Source organism: Bombus flavifrons, chromosome 1 (genome assembly GCF_040668555.2).
Source record: "Bombus flavifrons isolate JBK064 chromosome 1, iyBomFlav1_principal, whole genome shotgun sequence".
Classification (NCBI taxonomy): domain Eukaryota; kingdom Metazoa; phylum Arthropoda; class Insecta; order Hymenoptera; family Apidae; genus Bombus; species Bombus flavifrons.
Window position 1 is genome coordinate 12,028,575 of NC_138442.1, and position 19,230 is coordinate 12,047,804.

The 19,230-nt window shown below is 43.7% G+C and overlaps 1 protein-coding gene and 1 long non-coding RNA gene across 9 annotated transcripts in view; one reads left to right on the plus strand and one right to left on the minus strand.

Annotated features, from left to right (window-relative positions):
• The window catches only part of LOC138184329 (discoidin domain-containing receptor 2), a 254,587-nt gene that overhangs the window by 185,710 nt on the left and 49,647 nt on the right, over positions 1–19,230 (plus strand). For 3 of the 8 annotated variants that reach the window (XM_069122228.1, XM_069122231.1, XM_069122199.1), the window contains one exon: positions 14,430–14,495. The exons of 4 other annotated variants lie outside the window; for them this stretch is intronic. The gene's annotated coding sequence lies outside the window, so the exon portion shown is untranslated. Of the gene's footprint in view, positions 1–14,429; positions 14,496–14,607; positions 14,678–19,230 lie in introns of those variants that run through there. One more of the 8 variants, XM_069122219.1, reaches the window with a different exon arrangement.
• The window catches only part of LOC138184389 (uncharacterized), a 61,828-nt gene continuing 57,246 nt past the window's right edge, over positions 14,649–19,230 (minus strand). The window contains exons 3-5 of the long non-coding RNA XR_011174314.1: positions 17,421–17,521; positions 15,747–15,836; positions 14,649–15,583 (exon numbers count right to left, since the gene is read on the minus strand). This is a non-coding gene — a long non-coding RNA (uncharacterized LOC138184389). The remainder of the gene's footprint in view (positions 15,584–15,746; positions 15,837–17,420; positions 17,522–19,230) is intronic.

Consider the following 19,230-nt stretch of genomic DNA (forward strand, 5'->3'; position numbering starts at 1 on the left):
ACTAATTAATTAAATCTAAATATATTAAATTTCGTATCATTTGGTAGTATGTACTTTCATATCTCTCAAAAAATTTGGTATTATGAAAATGAAACGTAGAATTTGATAAAAAAAGCTTCATTGGAAAATAAGAGTATGCGCAAGTTCTCTTTGTACCCGCTGCATTCACGAAAAGTTTTAATCAATGTGAACGCGACATCACAGCTCGAAGCTTAGGGAAACTCAAATTGCTATTGAGAAGAAGAGTGAACTTTCTGAAGATTCTATAAAAAGTGATATTAGGATCTTGAGGTACCGTTCAAGTCTAGTAGATGACTGGAGTCAATAAAAAAAGCCTTTGAAAGTATATAAATGGGAAACATGTAATAGTAAGAAGGGAAAGGCTCTCTCTAATACTTTCACTTTGTTGGACGTATTCCTTTCCCCTAAACCTAATACCCTGCAGCAAAGTGTTTCTCTGTTAACGCTGAAATTCATGCCTGATTGATTTTTATTATTCGACGGAGGAAGAAATATACGCATTTTTCCCTGGAGCGATGGTAACATTCTGTTCCACAGGGAGGAAGGAAGAACGAGACGAGGAAGCAACGGATCGGATTATTCTCGTCTCGTGGGCTGGGAAACTAACGAAGGACTTTTAAGACGTCAGTTTCCAAGTCTGGTAGCCTGTCGGAGAAGAAGAGTCGAGTATCGGTTCGACGATTCTCCGGATCGAAACTCTCTGCTTTCTTTTGCCTCCTTTCTTCGATAGGAAACGGCCTCGTGGATCGACCCTCTTCAGGGAGATTAGCCTTACTTAAACAACAGCGTCTCGCGTTGCTCCGATTCAGAGATTTTTCGAACAGCAAATATCCTTGACTTGAAATTAAGAAGCTTCTCTATTCTTCAACGAATCCTGACCCTAGGTAAACAATAAGACACTGTTTAAATTAAACGACAAAATATTCGATCGTAGTTTTGTTGGAATATGCCGATATATCATCAGAACCGTAGTGCAAACTTTCAACAACGTAGACGTTTTTTTCTGATCTATGAAATCGACGAGGATGGCGTGGAAAGCATTCGCGCAGAGCATTGTTTTACCGATTCCATCAACTAACATCTTTTTCTGCGTTCGCTTCATAAAACCGAGTTAGCTTTAGGTGTTTTATAAACTGACTGCAAATTTTTGTACAATTTAACATTGCTGCGAACAGAACTAAAAACGTGGAATCTACATAGGAATTTGTTTCATTCATTGAAAATTATGAAGGCTACTCCATTTTAAATTATTATAAATGCATAGAAATACGGAGATTATTTATAAATCACTTTCAGGATTACTAAAACTCCTTCTGAATTGTATGTTATGTTAGTTTCTGTTCATTAACTTCAATTGAGAAACAGAATTATTAGTTTATAAACAATAAATATTCAGCAAATTGGAATTGAATTTCGAAGAGAAACGTTACGATTCCTCGCATGCAATCTATTTCACCCCTGACAATTTCGTGGACGATCTAACCGAACGATCTAATAAAAAAAATGGGGTTTTGCCGTATTAGCACTTCAGCTTCCTTTATGCTATAGGTAGGGTGTAGGGTTTCGTGGATCCCGATACTATTGTTCATCGAAATCGCAGTAACGTATTGACACCTCGAGTCATCACCCTAGTGACGATCGGTCCTGCTTGCCCAGTAATTCGAGACCCATCGTTCTCTACCCTCCATCGTGCTGCTGGAGCTCACGTTGCGTTCCGTTTCAAATGAACACGTGTCTGTACACGTCCAAATGCTACGGGAACGTGCGATCGAATATTGTTTCGCGTTCTCGTCGCATTGCCCCATTCGTATTCTACGTTAACCCATACTGGGTATGAAAAGAATTCGTTCCACGAGTAAGACATCCGAATAGGGAGGGAGGGAAGAAAGAAATTTATTTTATTATATTATATATCTTTTGTCATATTTATTAATTATTTTGTTAGTGGCAAGTATTATTTCGTTCGTATCTCTCGATGCTTGACACTAAAAATATTTTAATATTTTTTTGTAACGTGTAATTGTAGGAATTTTCCGGTAACTAAATAAAAAACATGTAGTACATTGTAGCAAAGAGAGAGAGCATCTCGGTTTATTGGATTTACTCCTTTTCTCTAAATCTAACACCTTGCGATAAAGTGTTTCTATTTCAATGCTGAAATATATAAAAATTTACTTATTCTGTAAGAGGATCTGAAACGTTTGGTACACAACTTAAAAATATCTTAATATCTTCTGACATACGATAGTAAAAGTGTGTATATTTTATATATCGACATAAATAAATATTTGGTTCAATGCTACCGTAGAACGGTCTCAAATTGGACGATCTATCCCATGAAGCGTCAAAAAAAAGCCCCAGCTGGAACGTCTGACTCATACCTACCGAAGCGTGAACGAGGCTGAATCACAGATGGAAAGAAAGTTTGAATCGTAGCCACCTCACACTTCGTTTCTAACCAGCTTCCCGTGTAGATCAGCCATTTAACCTCAATTAACGCCTCGACTTTGCACGAGCCGTATAATCACGGCACAATGGGGAACAGGCTTCACCTTTGTCTCGTTCGACAATTTGAACCTTCGGTTCGTTCGCGGGGGTGTTCTCGTTAACACGTAGAGAAACGGTAGCAAACCAGAAACGGTGTCTTTCACGGAACCACCGAGACGTTTCTCTACGTAAATCTTTCTCGCGTGTCTCGTTCGAGAGACATCAAAGGAAGAACAAAAAAGAAAAAAAAAGAGACGCGAACGTGTTCGAGTCGCGAGGGTTGCGCCGTGAACACGAGTTTTCCTATTTACGCGGTGACGCGAGCCAAAAATGCAATCGTTGGTGCGGCGCCACGCGATGCAATTACTGGGGGAATTCCAGGCACGCGGAGTTTGATACCGACCAGCCCGCACGCCGCAGATACGCCGTGCCTTTGCACGAAAACAACCCCTCTGTCCCTCGGTGGACGGACGTCCCCCGGTGGAAGGAGGCACGGCTGAAATTCCAGCCGGATACGAGCCCCCCCAAAAAGCGTCTGTCTCCACGAAATGCTTCGATGTATACCTATCTGGCTCACCCTTTGCTCGATTTTGTCGCTGGACACGGATCAATCGACCCACCGGACGATTCATAGAATCGTTTGTGGCAATACTCGCGTCGATGTTATCGATACACCTGTTCTTCGCCGAGACACGGGATACTGGCTGCTTCTGAGGTGATCTTCCTCGTGTGTGATCTTGTGAATGTTTCATAACATTCCCCTAATGGACAGTAAAATGTAGAGATTGTTACGTTTCAAGATTCTTAATGGTAAATTACAATTAAGTGATGCTACCGAATTACTCGTTGCGAATGAATATACGTAAATGCCTAACATTTTTTAAATGATCAAAGAATTTTCTAACGTGGTTAATAAAGTACAAGAGTAACCTCGCTCGAGTAAAGTCACTCGTTTATATAAAAATCTTTTCTTATCACTTTTTCTCCATCATTGAAGTGGATGCTAGTGCATTTTAAAGAACACGCATATTGTTTATTGAACTTTAACGATAAATCTAGCAGAAAATATAGAACGAAACATTGTCAGGATATATATTCAATTTTATGAATCAGCAGCTCCTCTATATAGAATGTACACTTTTAAACTCAATTGGACGAGAATTTGAAATAAATTGCAGATATGGTTGATTTCTTGGAGAAAGTGAAAGTTTCGTTGTTTCTAGTCAATATGGTACGCAAGGTAGCTGATTTGACGTCTGAAACGGATGCTTCCGGCGGGTCGCGGTGAATAATTCATGGACAGGTAGAGAGAACGGCGTCCGATAAATAAATCGACGGGCTCCATTGGCTGTCGCCCGCGTTATTGTTACGCTATCGATCAATCATCCGAGGGAATTATCGTCGAACGATCGGTTTCGATTGACGTTTCTGTTCTCGGGAGAAGCGTACGCCGAGCGATCGTTCTTCTCCTCCTTGACGATCGTTCGTGTCCGGCTGACAGATTCAACGGAACGAAGAGTAACTAGGAGCAAGAGGAAACGGCGTTTAATACGTTTCGCGCGAATTCAGGAAATAACGGGACGTAATTGCGCACGGCCGAGCAGACTACTCTGGTACAAACTTCCAAGGGACGACGAACATAATAATGGCAAGTAAACGGTTTTCGAGTTCCACGGTCGCGTTTGCATTTAATGAAGACCCTGGGTAGAAGTAGGTATTCTCGGTTGGAGTGGCAACCGCGAAGAGCGGCGTAATATTTATTCCATGACAGCGGAAAAAAGGTCGATGTCGCCTAGTCACATTTCCACTTCTTTCTATCCTTCCTTCCCCGGGAGAATTTTTTTTATCTCTTTCCCGTTTCTTTTTCTTTTCTTTTTTAATGTTTTCCACGATGGGACGAAGAAATAGCGCGAACAGACGCAAAAATAATGTAACACGAGCATACCACCGCTAGCGTAATCCAAATGGGAAGTTAAAAGGTGGTTGTTCGCGTTCTTTTGGCTATCTTGTCTCGTGGCAGGGGTTGCGGCCACGTTTGAAATCCTCTTACTCGCAAGGCAGCAGAAAAAGTCGAGTTACTGTTATGGAAAGGAAAGAAACAGCGAGTAGGGGAGATGAAGCGGAAAAGACGTGGCAGGGGAAAAGAAAGAAACCGTGGCGAAATGTGCGGATGACGTCGAGCGGAGAAAGAAGGAACGTAATAAGAATACCAATCGCAATAAAGAAGGATTTGCATTTGATAAGCATCGTAAAAAAGCGCCGCGTAAGGTCATTACGTATACGCGTCCGCGAACTGCAACAGCCTACGCCTCCCTGTTCCAACCTTTCGAAATACCTCGTTTGCCGTAGCTCATCCCGTACACGGCGATCCCGGGCTCGGATCGAGTCGCGGGGTTGCCTTTGAAAGATGACTTCGGGACGTCGGTATATCGCTGACTACACACGTTCGATTATCCAGGGCGTGGAGCTATCGAAAAAGAAAAAGAAAAAGGGAGTGAAGGAGAAAAGGAGACTTGTCGTAAAAATCCAATGCGATACGTTATCTTTTTAAGAAGCCTCTTGGAGATTGGAAACGAGAAAGTAGGCTGTATTGTATTTTTCTTTAATTCGTTGATTTACGGTGAAGATTTTGTAGGGGCATCAGAGATCGTGGTATGTAAATAGCGGAATGATTAAGATTTTTAAATTGTTACTTGGTTTTCAATATTTAATTACGATATTTAAAACTAACCTACAACAAACTAAATACAATGCCTGTTTGTGTCGTCAGCTACATTTCATTGTAAAAGATTTAATCATTTCTGACGGATAAATCAAAGAAAAATTTGTATTAAGAGATCAGCATCAAAGTGATAAATGGCTGAGCCATGTGATTCGTCTCTCAAAGGATTTTCAAGACAGCATGTTAGAACCTCTCTGCTATTACTTGCTCTCTAATATTCTAATAAATCATAAGTAATATAAAAATGACAGAGAGTTGATGGTTCCTTTCACAACAGAATCGAAAGAATCCCCAAAAAATTCCGCGAACCAGCTCGTCACAACAGCCCGCCAGAAGTATAAATCCATGGAACGGTTTCAACGGTAGCGTCCAAAGTCAACGATGCCGAATAAAAGCGTCACTTTTCGAAAGGATGGGAAGAGGGCTAGGGAAAACAGAACGCTAAAATGATGAAGGATCGGTCGGTGAAGATGTCATGGCAGGCAACAATCCCGACGCAAAACTGGAAAACGGGCACAATGGAGTCGGAGGACGATTCATTCGTGCAACCATAGTCCAGACAGACAGCTGGACGCCCCGCAGGGATGAAACAGGAAGCCATTGTCGCCCTCGATCCTCGAAACGTGGCAGCAGCCGCATACTTTTTTTTCTTTCGTTCTTTTTTTTATACCTTCCGTATACGAACAACACACGCGAACGTATCTACGTGTGGGTACGCGAATGCACGCGCGTATACGTGCGTGCGTGCGTTTCGCTGCACGTCGGTTCCACGTCGCGTGCAAATGTTGCCTTTTGAGCGATGCCTCCGCGCACCGAAAAGTAATTACTCCGCACGCGACCGCGCATAGAATCGTTGCTGATACATGGCCGCGTGGCTAGCTGAAATAACATTGTCCCTGAATATATTCACAGAGTTCGCGAAACGGCTACTCCGTACGACGTTATTAAAACCGGACGCGAGATTATTACGCGGCGCGTTAACACTCCGAAACGTGCTTCACGGACCACTCTGTGACCAGTATGTCTGATTCTCATAATTAACTCGGGTCCTCGATGAACCTTCACGAGAACCTTGATCGAGGAATCACTCCACGTGTCTCTCTGAGACGTATACAGAAAGTAGTTCTCGTCTCGCCTGTGGAGTCAAAAGCTACGTTGAATAGAGTTCGTTTGAATGGATGATTACCTATGAATTCTATAGGTAGCTATAGAGACATCTAATTCTCACCTCGACACGAAAATATCTAGAAGCTTCACGTGTATCGTCATCCATAACTCTGGCCAAAGAACCTCGGGCTATGACCGAATGACCATAATGGTTCAGCTGCTGCTTAACGCAAGAAAGGGAACGAGATGATCCTCTCTCTGTAGCAGGACGGCGTGAATGCAAACACGTCCGACGCTAAGCGTTAATTAGCGGCCTAATGAACAGCCAGTCGAAATAAAAGAGGAGCCATTTCGAAAGAGGGACAGAGATACGCAGCTTGGGTGTCAGAACCGGAAACCGGTGCTCGAGAGTGTATTCTCGCCTTTCACGGCCGCCGCTCGAAAAGGTCGTTGCAAAGAAGGGGGACAGTTGTTTTACCGTGTGGACCGGTAACGTGTTCGGGACACTCCTTTTTGCTAATAGCATGCACGCGACCATCCGGACCACACGTGCGCAATAATGGGCAGCGCGTGGGTGTGTGTCCCAACCAGTCGGTCGACAGACCGACCGTGGCCAAAGGGTCTGTGCTATCCAACTTTCTGCCATCGTTCCATCTGCTGCTTGTTACCCGCGGTTATTAATTAGCTAGTCCCGATGCATCGTTTTCGTTATGCGACGTCGCGTCACTGCAACACTGTATGTATACATTAGTGTCTGCTTAGTTACAACTCCAGACTTTGCCTTGCAGCCATCCGGAAGTGTGTATTCTACGACCTTTTCTCAGGCTCGATTTTAGCTTGTCAATGCATAGGCAGTTAAAGCAAGAAGTTAGATCGAGTTCTTATAAATTTCTCAATTTCAGCAATGAAATTGATTTAAATTGATTATACAATTTTTCAAGAAACAAACGACTTATTTTCACGAGGTACTTTATCATATAAGAAAATCATATAAATACTTGTAAATTGCAGGGTGAAGTATCAGAACTTTTTAAGCGGATAGTGGTGTGGAAGGGAGGAAAAGTAATAATTTAGTGAAAAATACATACGAGGCGTTCAGGAGTCAGATTGATCGACTTCATAAGTTGAAAAGTAGAAAAAATAATGAAGTTAGAAACAGCGTTGCTAAATCAATCTTACAATTTTCTATTATTTATTCCATCTTTTTGCAATGAATGTACTTGTAGAATTAAGACATTTGTTTTTTAACAGCAGAATATTAACCATATACTTATGTAATGAAGTTACGAAATTAATACATATCTAGTTATATTTATCCATCGTACATGAACGACTTCTAAACTTCGACGAAGTCGTAATATACGCGTTAAAGTCGAGGAAGGGCGGCCCAAGGCGAGGAGAAGGTGTTGAGACACGGAACACCGTACCACGAGGCGGCGACAGCGCAATTAACTCTGAATCTCGGAGCGGAACGTTTCTCCGCCAGGGGTATCGTAAACGATCGTCTCTCGCGCGTTCTTTCTGCCGTGTGCCGTCCTCTCGTCGCGAGATAAAACGCGTCGGGCCTTGCTCGAGGGTGGTTCGAGAGCGATTGTTATTAGCCCGACGGTGCCGCCTCAAAGGGACTTCGCTTCCCTCGTGATCGCCCTTTTTTGGAATCCGTTTGCAACGACACGGTGCGATTGTTGGGCGGTATATAGCGAGACGCGACAGACGGTTCGCGTTTCACTCGAGCTCTCGTTGAACGCATCCGGGTGTATGTTCGTTTTCCAATTGCCTCTCCGTTTGTTCGGAAAGAATCGGGTAGTTTGTTAAATTCCATCGAAACATAGAATAGTTTCAGCGAAAAATTCCCTACTTCTATTCTTGTTACTACTATTGTACTTTCGTGAGGTAGTCTTTTACGTTCGGAAGACGTCATTTGAGATAGCAGAAGGGCAAGAGAAATAGCAAGATGTTATATGAGACATCGATAAGACAGATGAGAGCACGAAACATTTAGAATGTTCATTGCGAGAGCACAAATATTATCTGAGTTTTGAAAAAGTGAATCCCCCGATACTTTTCTATAATTGATACAGATTGTTGGAATAAGTAACTGTTTTAGATTCACAGAAGAATATCTGGTTTAGTTCACTTTTGCTCCCCTCGCATAACCTGATATGCAAACATACAATTTTCAGTCAACGCTTGTTTATTTTTATGATTGCATCATATCTATCAGCAACACCGCGTCAGCCATCGCATTTCTTTCAAACGTCTTCTCCTAAGTAACGAATAATACATACCTCAACGACCATAAACTATTCCGTAGACCGTAGACGTCGCTATGTAACATTATGCCAGAAGATACCGAAAAACTTTTCTCGCTAAGGCCTCGTTCTAGCGAGATACCGGCAACTTCCGGCAACGAGCCTCTGGACAAACTTCCCATGTCCAACTTTCCCCGGGAAGCAACTTCTTTGGCCACGATCGTAAACCGTGAAACCTGGAACCTGGCGTGTGAACACGGACTAAAATTACCGGTCGAAACGAGGCTGTGTGCAAGCTTTCGTGAAAGTTACACCGTTTAATTAAGGATCGATCGGTCGCGTCAAAGCGTGCTTGTTTTAGGGAATAATGGTCCCGCAAGAGGTACTCTGTTGTCGAGAGACGACGACTTTTCGTCTCCAGTTTGCACGGTTCGTCTCGTCGCGGGAGCCGGCAGCCAGCCCTCGGTGTTCTCTGGTCTCGAATCTCCTGGCGATGCTCGAGGCAGGCTGCAGAGGCAGACTTGCCCGCAGAAATGTAAATACCGGTCGGCCAATCAGTCTGATTGGTCCCATTCGCTCGAATGCTCGTCATTCACCGGCGCATATAGCGAGCCGTAAGGCACGGTTGCCGTTATATGCTCCTGGATCGGGCCATTGTTCGTGCAGATATGTGTGCATTCAGTATGCGCGCACACACACCTGTACGTGTACCTTCATGTTACGTACGGTAACAGGTATGCGATAGGTACATAGCCATCGACCGAAACGCGTATCGCTTTTGATATTGCAGATCCGAAAATGTGACTAAGTTCGTTTGCAACCGGCGTAGTTTTCTTCTCCTCTCTGCGGTGAGAACAGTGGCAAAATTTAGTCGCTGGTAATTGAATCTGATATAGCGTGCGCAATGACATTTCTGTTTTCTGAACTTTATTCGGCGTGTTTAGATATTACCGAACGAATAATAGTTTAATTAAATTGATCGGGATTAATATAGGCTTTGTTTAGAGATCGGTCCTACTTGAAAAGGGGAAAAAGGCATTGGATCGTGCCAGATGGAAATATTAATTAAAATCTCGGCGGAGTTTTCCGTAGAAATCCATTGCGAATAGTGTGAAACTTGTTTCATTTCCAAATTGAATTTATTCCATGGAATCAATGGAACGTAGTATCTCTGTTGAATTACAGGAACATAAAAATACGTATGTACTACCACTTGATTCGACTTTCCTTTTATATTTTACATAAGTGTAGAATTTTCTACAGTATATGACAAGAAAGGAGCGCGTACAAGAGCATGTGTACATATGCTCGACTTCCTTTCACGATAAAGCAGGAGCGAGGTGTTGCGAGAGCTGGCAGAGAAATCGATTCATTTCGCAGTCGGCCGTTTTCTGCGCACTCAGGAAGTTCGCTAAGCCGGCCCCGTGTATGCGGCAACGTCCGTTCAATTTGTACGGTCGTTAGACGGCATGGACGAGGATCGTTCGGTCTACGTGGAAACGCGCCGACGCGACGCGACGATTCCTCGTGCTGATCCCCAGTGACGGGAATCGTTGCGTGTCGTTGGCTCATTGTTATGGCAATGAGCGTTCCTGCCGGTATCTTCCAATTTTAGACCGGCCCCTGCAAATTGTCTTCCTAATCGCAACGTGCGTTTTATTCGCTCGATTACCTGGAAACGTTATTTACCAAATCGTTCGCGTATCATCGCGATGAAACTTAGCCTCTAAGCCTTCCACCTAGACGAAACCCCTTTAACCCATCATCCCTTTCTAAAAACAAATAGAATCGAATTGAATTCGAGTTCGTTTCACAATTACGCGTGTCTTTCTACTATTTATCCTTCTTTTCTCTGTCTCTTTTTCCCCCCTACCCTGTTTGTATATAAAAATCTTGAGTCACGAAAGACGCATCCTAGTTTGTTTCTCTTACTTATTCCTTCCTCTCTACATTTTCTTTCCTTCCTTTTGTGTACACAAAAATCCACGAGCCAAGGAAGAGCCAGTGGCGAAGGATCACTAGTCGCGACAGCGTCGCCCATTCCCGGAGATAACGCATTCTTTCGCGAGCTTGTTTACAAGAAAGTCCAAATCCGGTGGAAATTCAAGGAAGAGGAAGAAACAGAGAGGCCCACTCGAGAAGATGAAACGCCTTGTTCTCTTTTCCTAAGTACTCGGTCTCCTCTGTCGCAACCCTTTCTCGCTACGATCCACGTCACGTGTCCTTTTGCTTCTATCCTCGGATGGTACGGAGACGGAAGTACGAGTACGCGCGAGAAAGGAAAGACCAACGCGCATGCAACGAGTAAAAACCTCCTCTCCTGGTTTACTCGCTTTACGCTCCTAATCTGGTTTGACTTGTTTACCGGACTTCGATAAAGGAGCAACGCTATTCGCGAGTGGCCAAGAGTCGCGCGACCGTGTCTACCCGCCTCGAATCTCGAAATTTATTATCTCGGTAAGTATAACCATGAAGGGAGAATCTGGGAAAAAGTCAGACCGCGAAAGTGGCAAAGCGAAGGATAGAAAAAGAGGAAATCACGACAGTCGTGATAACATTGGTAGCCACGGTTGATGGTTTATCGGAAAGTCTCGGCTCTAGCAGCCGGTGTTTTTACGACCGCACCATGGTATTGGTTATAAACTGGCTGGTTGTCCTAAAACTGTTTGTCCCGTGGCGTTATGGTCGCCGTTTCAAGGAAATTTCAGATGTCCTGAGAACCGTATATTCTCTGTCAGGTTATCGAACTTTTCGTAAGTTTCGATACCTTACGCGCTGTCGTTTCTTCCGGGGGTTGGAATTGCGAACTTGTCCCGCCAACGAAATTCCTTCAGTTACACGTAGACCGGTATTGCTTGCTGGTTACGCTTTTTATGTCGTTTGTCATATTTTCCACGTACTATTCTACTCAGTATCTTTATACAACAAAGAGACACGAAACAAAACTTCTATAAATTCCATAGTTTAGCACAGAAACCCGACTTAGGTGGATACATATATTTACCATGGAAATGCTAAAACTTAGATCTCTGAAACTTGACATTTAATTTACGTTTTAGACGGTTGTGCGTTTTAAAAGTGAAAAAAGGAGAAGAGTCGTTCTGTTTCGTAATCCCGTGGCCCGGCCGTCACGGAATAACGACCCACTCGTCACGTTCGCCAGACAACGAACTTTCCGTCACAGGACACCACGTAGTCCGTATGCGCGGTTACGCGGTGCACGATGACTACTACGACGACTACTACGACGACTACTACGACGACTACTACGACGACCACAACGACAATGGCAACGGGGAACAGATGCCGGCGGTTTTAGCATCGCCGCTGTGTGTCACAGGATTCGCTTTAACGAGGTTGCTCGAGGGGGTTCATTGAGACGCCGGCTGGTTTGGTAACCATGTGACTTATCCTCTCCCACCCCCGCCACCGGTGTCGCGTTCATTTTCTCCGTTCGTTTTATTATTCGCCTCTTACTCCCTTCTGTTCCTCCATTCTCTCGTCGCGTTCGCCGTTACCATCGTCTAACCTTTATTTTCTTCTTCCCCGAATTCTCGGCATTATTCAACGGGCGCACGTCTCTCATTGAGGATGCACGCACGTACCGACTACCTGCGACGACGACGACGACAACGAAGACGAGCACGGAGACGACGACGAGCGGCAGAAAACGACGTCCCCATAGTCGCTCGAAATCCGCGATAAAAACGTCTCGCCTTGTGCAGCCGGTTCTACGCAGAGCCGGGTGCTGGCTTCGACTCTCCCTCGAAACGGTTCGAATATCTGCATCGCAATGAGCTTCGCTCGATCCTTCCTTTTCTTTCTTCGTTCGCCCTTTTTTTTTTATTCCTTTCTAGTTTCTTCCCGGCCGACATTGCCATTTTACCGTTTTTTGCTCCTCCGCCAGTATCCGAACGATCTTGAGATATAAAAGATCGGCGGATCGACGTAAATTCGTTTCGTTTTAACGCGTGTTTCGCGAGTTTTCGCGTTTAAATTTTATTAACCTGCCGCGTTCCTCGACTCCCTGGCGGTGGGTGAAAATGAAATTTGTATCTTTTATTAGTGGGATCGCGGCCTCGGAGCTCGTTAAACGTCACCGGCGTTATTATAAATTTTATAGACGCGGTTCGCGGGCCCGCACGCTTCGCGATATCCACTCGTCGACGTTGAATCCCGATTACACTAGCGGCGTCACTAATTGCACGTATCACATTATAAACTTTAATCACTTTAATTACTTATCGCATGTAATTAAGCATTTATTGCTGTTGCTCCTCGCGTCGGTCGTTCGATGATTTCGGCTCGCTGATGCGCTCGACCTCTTCCGCCCACCGTCCCCTGTTTCCTCTCCGCCGCCGCTAGGGAACCCCCTAATGAAAGTTTGAATCGCAATTTTACCAAATTAAAGCCAGACTAATTGTCAACGTTATTTCGAGGCGCAGGCTATCGCTATTTTAATTATTCTTGGCACCGCGATACGTTTCGCGATCCAATCTAAACGTTCATTAGCCAATTCGAGCGGTGAACGTGGTCACCCCTTTTATTTATTTTTTATTTATCGAGCCCGTACCAGCTGACGTTCGAATATAGGAAATACCATGCTCCATTGTACTATAAAAATAAATCTGTTCGTAATTATAATTCTGTAAATTCATAATTCTCATCATCGATCATGTTCCTAATTGTCGCGTGGTAAAATCACTATTAAGTTTCGTATGAAAACTTTATACTACAACTTGATTACCAAAACGCTTTCATGCAACGTATTGCACCAATATATTTCGATATAAACTTTCGAGCACGAAGAATCGTAAGGATGTTAACGACAGGATGTCGCGACGTAGGAATTTTTTTTATTTCCGACATTAGGCATCGTTGGACGTTGTGAGTAGTAGGCTCGAGCACATCAACGCGAAACGCAACGGCGGCCCAGAAATAAAGTCACGCACGAATTTGCCAGCCATTTTGAAGGCTTAACGATCGAGCCAGGCCAAACGGTCGCACGCGTCTCGCCATTCTTCACCACCCCGTGACCGTTTCTTACGGGGTGGCACGGTGTAACGAGCTCGAGCCCTCCGTGCTGCTTTTCTCATTAAAACGCCGGAGAACGTCTTATTATACGTCGTGTTATTGTCATTATTGTCGCGTGGAATGCTTGACGTCGCGACACCATGGTGTGAGATAGATATCGGTAATAGCGACGTTCTGTTAGTAAATCTCGTTCGTTGCGCGACGTCGATCAATGTCGAAAATCGAGAAACGTCGGATAGGAATTTCACTGGCACCGGGTAAAATAGATTACCAAAGATACAATTGCTATGTCTGATATTAGAGGAAATGTCATTCAATCTGAGTCAGGTGCTATACTTTGGGATATTTCCTGTAAAATGTCCATAATTTACAGTCGGAAGCTTCAGTTTTGATAATTGTGAAAATTACATTATTTTAATAAATTGTAGATTGTCTTTCTTATATCTATTTGAAGATGTTACATCGAGTAATCACAGAATACAATTTGCAATTATTGCAGGCGTCAATTTTAATAAGAGATATACAGAAGTAAAACTGAGCAACATCATTCTCTGAAATTTGTGAATTTTGGTACTAGAATATTTAACAAGTATTTAATTGTACGGAAATCGTATAATTAACCTGGATACAATCGATCGATTTAATTTCTGAGAGACTCAAGCGTGAAGTGCTTTCGGCCGTAGATTTTTCAATATTCGAATAATTAAATTACTCGATAAATTAGCGATTATTTTTTTTCGTACGTGAAATCAGATCTACATTAAGCAATCAAAAGCTAATTACGAAATTTGCCTTTTCTGTTACAGGTGAGCGCATCAATTTTGGCCATTAAGCCCTATAGAGAGTGAGACGTTAACGCGATCGCCGAAACGGTGAGTCCCGCGCTCGCGGCTTATTAAATCCTGTTAGCGTCAGTATCCGGCTTCATCCTAGGCGCTTTTCAACGCATTTTGCGAAATAATACGGAAATTCGACGAGGATCGCGAGAGAGGCCACGCAGACTGGGATCAAATGAAACGGCGCTTAACGCATTTAGCCGAGGAACAAAGGCTCGGTAATTTCGAAATGAAGCTCGGTCTCGTGTTTCTGCCTTCTCTTCTCCTCCCTATCATCCATTTTTCTCTTTCTTTTTTCTTTTTTTTTTTACATCTCTCCACACTCGACGTATACAATTGCGTCGTGTTTGATCGCAGAAGGGAAAGACGTAGAAGAGTGAATCCTAGTAGAAAACTGCTCCAGTCTCGGCGCGTCCTACCTCTCTCCCGAGAAGGATCCCTCTTTTCCTACGAAGTAAACTGTTTTCTTAGGCACTTGGAGCTCTTCAAAAATTCCTAAATATTTACTCGAGCGAAGGACCCCCAGACGGACGACACTTAAACGGTATTCCACGGGCACGGTACACGAAGATGGGCTTAAGCTCGCTGAAGGACGGATTAGAGCCACTCGTGCGCATCTCCCTTTCTCTTCTACTCCTTTTCTTTCTTCCTTTCTTTCTTCCCACTGCTCCTTCCCTTCGATGGATGGATCATTCTTTTTCTCCTTTATTTCTTTCCTCTTCTTTTTCTCCAACTTCCGCTTCTCTGACTCACTTGCACCGCGTATTTGCACTAAGGGAGAATGATCGTTCTTTGAATCGGCGGTCCACGTCCCGGCTTTCTCGATCCTATCCACGAGGAAACGATCGAACGCGACAAATCGTCCGTAAAAATCGGGCATTTTTCTACGTGTACGGAACTATAGAACGAAAAATAGAACGAAGCTTTCGAGACCGACAATTACAGCGACAGAGATCCGCTGGTAGTTCCTTCGCCAAGCGACATATCGAATTACCAGCCCTTGTCCTCCTTCGCGAAACCCAAATCTTCTCGACCCTATTCTCTTCGAGGTCAAAGTAATTGTTACATCGCGGCGTGCTTATCCACGATCACGAAAGTAAATACGTTCCATGCGCCATATTTCTCTGCAATATGAAATTACGCTCTAATTACCAGTTGGTCGGTTTTGTGAACGACGAATAAGTTGGAAGTCGTAATCATCGTGATGGAAGAATTCACGAAACGTTCGGACATGAAATCAGAGCGGTACAGAGTCACGCGATTTGATGAGAAAATATATTCTGAAACCTGCCATTTCCTTCTCGTATCTTCTACTTTATCGTTTGCTTATTCTTTGCTTGGTAGAGACTGGGTCATTGCTGTCACGAATGTTCCATTCTATAACAATGAAAAATTCGCTTAAAATGTAAGCTTGCTTATATAGTTCAAGATCGTATAAGAAGATTTAATAGAATACAATCTAGAATTTAAAAAGTGAAAGACCCAATAGAATGTAGTCTACAACTTCAAAAGATTTATCAAGATATATTCTATTATAATAAAGTACAGCCTAAAGTCGTAAAGTTAATTCAGAAAACAATAAACCAGTAGAAATATCTCTGTATGTATCAAAAGCGGACTCAGCTTCCGCCGTCCGAGGGTTAAAACTCCGCTATCTTTACGCTATCCTCGGTATAAGGAAAAGAAAGATCCTCCGATAGTTAGACGACGGGAAGCTCGATATCGGGATCCGACTCCTCAGTTTCTGACGACTTTCTTTTTTCTCAGCCGGTTACAAGGCTCGCGTCGATGCAAAAGCATTCCCTTGTTCGAAGTTCCCGCGCCTCCATCCACCGTTTCCCTAACGTCGGATCCGCGATTTCCGTCTGAGAGCTTCGAAAACTTTCGGCGGCGGTTGGAATACCGGGTTGCATTAAACATGAATAAACGATTTATGAGGACGAAATGGCTGCAGGGGGGCTGCGCTCGAAGGAGGTGGTATCCGAATAAAAGCAGGTCGACCGGAATAGGCGTCGACTTTTTTTCCATCGTTCGTATACGTGCACGCGATCGCGATCCAGTCTCGTGTTGTTGCACGATAATTAATCGCCGCTGTGGAACACACGTACGAACCAGTTTCAAGTTATCTTCTTTGTCATCGCAACGGGTAATAATTCCTGGACAATAGATACGTGTTCGTCGATCGTCGATGCGTTTGACGCGATAACGTGTACAAGGACTTCAATTTTTCCAGCTTTACAGCTTCTTTTTTAACTTAAGCTGCATTTGTATTTATATACTGGTTAGTTGGTCTTGTTTCTGTATGTTGGTTTTTATCCGAGTTTATTCAATTTTATCAACTTTAAAGAACGATAGAAGTTCCGTGTAACAATTGCGATGGAAGTTAAATGGATATTTGAAATAGGGAAACGCAAATGGCGGAGAATCTTCAGCCACTGTTCGTCGATCGCTTCTTTAAACCTGACTGGAAAATCTAGTAATTTCTAGACTTGATTCAACCAATGAGAGCGTGCAACGAGTGATGGAAGAGCAGGAATATTTGCTTAGCACTCGCGATATCTCTCCAACTACGTATTCACGTACATATATCATTACCAGACTGCAAATGTCTACTTACTTATCAGGAGTGTAAATTACAAAGATTGGCAAGAATACGTACAAACATTTAAAGAATAAGACGCACTTTCTAATTATATCTCACTTTTCTGTCTGTATCGGCAGACACGAATTTATAATATTTGTTGTACGAACTGTTCAGAAAAATAGTGCTTAATTAATATATAATTCTTTGTAAATCAACACATCTTATAACGAAACCATTCAAATTAGAAACCGTTGGACAACAATTATTACATCTTATACGTGTAATTATTTTATTTATCAGAGGTTCAAGGACTCAAAGAAACATCGCGCAGTGCGTTCCTATAATATCGTTATTAAAATACGAAACTTTCCAGTTACCTGGTTATACACCGTTTCTTCAATTATATCGAGCAGAGAAAGATCGCGGAGTTCCGCGGAAGTTCGTACGGATAATTCTCCCAATGTCGTTCCATCCCATCCTGAAACAGATACTCGAGCCGGTTAGCTATGTCTTCCAGAGCGGAACGTGAGTTTTCGAACAGAGATTACGTCGGGATGCATTATCGATGAGAAAACAGATAACGAGCGAATAATTCGTCTTCGCGACGTCTCTATCACGGATCGGGATCAGAGCTCCTGTGGCATCGTTTCACGAGTTCGGAAAGTTTGCTTTGCCACGCGGTTCGCCTCGAGCTAATTTGCGACCGTCAGCTGCGTATTTCTGCGACTATTCTGAGTTTCTTGTGGCGTTCACCCACTAGTCACGCGGAGTGTTGCTCGCGGAGTAGGCGGAGTATCTTTAAAAACGAACACTGTAAAACAATATTTCCCTTTTCGCCTTGTGAGTGATTTTCGTTGCAAGATCATTTTTTAGGGCCTTTGAGGCGACAAACTGTGTTGAAAAGTCGCGTCCCGGACCAAAGAAACTCGTCGTCATCGTCGGCATAGTGGTAGTGATCGTCGCGATGGAAGGTTGTCTTGAGTGTTTATTGCGCGGGGTGAAAGTTCGACGTCTGTCGGAAATGTCCGCGTCGTGCAATCTAATTATCGCTTTCGCGGGTGCCAGTAACGACTGGTCGTAAATCCGCGTGTCGTTCGAAATAAAAACAGGTCGTCGACAGCAGGGCACGAAGAATCGAGTGGCTATCCGTGACACGTCTGTCAGCGTGTCTTACGAAACAAAATGCAAAAACCATTCTTGGAGGTGGTCAGTCGTTAATTCGTTTCGCGAAGAGATCTTTTATTACGCTGTAACTCTTGGTTGTCTAGAAAGATGCTCCGTACGTCATGTTGTTTCTTCTTTTTCCTACGGTGGAAACACGCATGTCGTTGCCTCGATCCGAGGAATCGTCGTCAGGTAACGTTAATTGGTCAGCAGATTTAATTAGCCCGTAAAAAGAGCAATCTCGTTCTTCCTCCGTCTCGAGTCGTTGATTAACTGAGCAGGGAGGAGCCTGTTAATCGATAATTAATTTGCGTCGAAGGCTAATGCTCCGCACCGTTCTCCCCCGGGGAGATAAGCAGCGAAATAAAACGAAGTTTTAGCCAGGTTGGAACGTCACTTGGACGTCGCCTTGTCAGCAATACGCGTTGTTCTCGATATCCATTCCCAATGGAGCGTCGAGCTTCATCCAATTGTCAGGGATCTCCATTTCGTCTGGACCGCTCGCTGTTCGACTGCGGATTTCTCGGCCAATCGAGTTCTCGTTAATGCCTCGGCCGACCAGTCACTGAAATCTGAATGGCAAGGTGGCAAAGGGAGTCCTGTTCTCGGGGATATCCATGGCTCATATTTTATGCGCGGGAAGTAATTAAAAGAACGGCAGAGATTGGTGATCCAGATAGGTATTCAGTTGAAGAGAGTTTCACGAATTGATCATGCGATTCCAATTTACTTTTGCCCATTGCAGACTGAGAATACCGATATTCTATTCGCGACTACTTTCCCGACACTGAGGATTTTACTTTGATAGAAGTAAACCGTGCCGCAATTTACTAAGTGTACACATAGAGACAGAGAGATAGACAGAGAGATAGAGAGGCTGGTGCTTCGAATTTCCGGCAAAGTACGCATCCTCGACAACAAGTCACTCGAGCTGGCTCAGCATCAATCACGTGCTCCAGCGTGCGCCATTCGAGAAAACGGCATAGGCAATCTACGCGAAAAGGCAGGAAAGCGAAGTGCACT